This window comes from Otolemur garnettii, unplaced genomic scaffold (assembly GCF_000181295.1).
Source record: "Otolemur garnettii isolate 467f Iridium unplaced genomic scaffold, OtoGar3 scaffold00458, whole genome shotgun sequence".
Lineage (NCBI taxonomy): Eukaryota > Metazoa > Chordata > Mammalia > Primates > Galagidae > Otolemur > Otolemur garnettii.
In genome coordinates this window covers 60,761-63,619 of record NW_003852853.1, presented here as the reverse complement: position 1 = coordinate 63,619, position 2,859 = coordinate 60,761, and positions in this window count along the sequence as shown.

The window sequence follows — 2,859 nt, the reverse complement described above, 5'->3', positions numbered from 1 at the left end:
ACGACCAGTAGTGCTGTTTTCTGACATGTGTGTCACCCCCATTCTTTAGCCATTTCTTTCTCCATTAACCACTGAAGTTTGTCCACCTTGTTGGCACGAGTGCCCTGTTTCTCCCCTGTGTCTGTTCCAGGCTCTTTTGGGTCAGTCTCATTTCCTCAGTGTCTCTAAGGCCCAAAGGGGAATCTGATGGAAAACAACACTGTACATATCCAAAGATATTTTACACAATTAGGGGCCCTGCAGTGCAGAACCAAAACGGCCTCCTTCACCACGGCACATTCCACATCCTGGGAAAGGTGCATATTATGTGGTGACATCCTCACCTTCATGAAGCCAGAGCATCAGGGCTTGGGTAATGAGCCAGTGTCTTCATTTGGAGAGTCCACTTTGCATTTCTAAAAAAGTGATTTCCCTCACATGACAGACTGACTCTCCTATGGAGGTTCCTTATCCCATCAGGAACAGTCTGCTGTGTTTTAGGATCACCGCTGCCATGTGTGACTGTCCTGCTGTAAGATGTGGGTCTGGCATGAGCCAAAATGGCATGAATCATGTGACAAGGTGATACACCTCTCTCCTGTTACTGCCTGGATTTAGTAGTTTAAAGGGTTTTCCTCTCCAGCCCTACATCGGGGGCACCTTCTTTGACACTAGTTTGTGTTTTCAGCAACATTGTTCATACAGACTGTGGATCAGAGTCTTGTATCCTCAGCTCATTGTGTGGAGGTCCAGGGCTGAGTGCAGCAGTTTTTGCTTTCTTTTCAGTTGTTACCTGTATACACACATTGCTGCACTGTCTCAGTGTTCACTGAGACATGAACCCTTAGAGCTTGACTGTACCATTCCTAATTCCCACTGATAACATTTACTCCCGACAACTTATTGGAGAACTTGCTACCTCACTCCAGGTGATGCTGCAGTGATCAGCCATCAGACGCTCATCTCCACCACCTTTTCATCCCTTGCTTTGCTAAACTATGCTTTAGCCATGTGTCAACAAGCCAGGGTTCTTTAGGCAATCACTACTTCTGATGTAATTATATAGAGTCTGCCAAGACCATCAACAGTCTTTCTGAGCAACATAAACACAGGTCTCAGAATAAGATACTACACTCCTGGTCACTTATTACACAAATGATACGAATGAAAATCAGCAAAGGCACATAGAGTAATTCCCAGGGACACCAGGCACCAGCTCCCAGGGTTCCTCTCCCCAATTAGGCTCCTGTGCACCTTCAGTTCTACATGCAGTGATGTATGACCACACGTGTGAGGGGTTGCCCTGCAGGGAAGCTCCCCTGAACCTTGGTGCCCATCATTGCTCACTGGGGTCAGTCATAGGGTTTCACCACCCACACATCTGATCTCCGATACACAGAAATCAACCCCCTCTGGGAACAAACAGGCATTCACCACAAATCAGCATGTGATCAACTAGTACAGAGTATTCACCCCCCAAACAGATTGAAAAGCAAGTTAATTGATAATAATAATGGGACTGTGAGGAGACCTTGGGAGGTGGCAGATATATGTAGGTGTTAATGTTGGTTATGCATAATGTATATGCATACACCCAAACTCAGTGAGTTCTCCAAGTTATTTACTGGGGAGTATTTACATGGACATTGTATCTTATTTATTTATTTTTTATTTCTTATAGCATAACTGTGTACATTAATGCAATCATGGGGTACAGTGTGCTGTTTTCATATACATTTTGAAATACTCTCATCAAACTAGTTAATATAACCTTCATGCCATTTTCTCAGTTACTGAGTCAAGACATTCATACTCTGCTTTTAGAAAGATTCACTTGTACCCTTGTAAGATAAACCATGCAGGTGACCCCACCAATCACCCTCCCTCCCCACATCCAGCCCCCTCACCTCCTCTCTCCCACTCCCTTCTCGTATTCTAAGGCTATAATTAGGTTATGACATTCCTATGAAAGCTATGAATCAGTTTCAAAATAGGGCTGTGTACATTGGATACTTTTTCTTTCATTCTTGAGATACTTTACCGAGAAGAACATTTTCCAATTCCATCCACATAAACATGAAGAAGGTAAAGTCTCCATCTTTATTTAGGGCTGCATAATATTCCATGGTGTACATATACCACGATTTATTGATCCATTCGTGGGTTGATGGGCACTTGGGCTTCTTCCATGACCTAGCCATTATGAATTGGACTGCAATAAACATTCTGATACAAATATCTTTGTTGTAACGTGATTTTTGGTCTTCTGGATATATACCTAATAAAGGAATTGCAGGATCAAATGACAGGCCTATTTTTAGTTCTCTCAATGTTCTCCAGATGTCTTTCTAAAAGGAATGAATTAATTTGCATTCCCACCAGCAGTGTAGAAGTGTTTCCTTTTCTCCACATCCACGCCAATGTCTCTGGTTTGGGGATTTTGTGATATGGGCTAATCTTACTGGAGTTAGGTGGTACCTCAAAGTAGTTTCAATTTGCATTTCTCTGATGATTAAGGATGGAGAGCATTTTTTCATATATCTGTAGGCCATGTGCCTCTCTTCTTTAGAGAAATTTCTATTCAAGTCCCTTTCCCACCCTGAGATGGGATTGCTTGTTTTTTTCTTGCTAATATGTTTGAGTTCTCTGTGAATTCTGGTAATTAAACCTTTGTCAGAGAAATAATCAACAAATATCTTCTCCCATTCTGAGGGCTGCCTGCCTGCTTTATTTACTGTGTTCTTGGCTGTGCAGAAACTTTAGTTTGATCAGGTCCCAAAAGTGTATTTTTGACATTGCTTCAATTGCCTGAGGGGTCCTACTCATAAAATTTTCACCCAAGCCGATTTCTTCAAGTGTTTTCCCTACACTTTCTTCTAG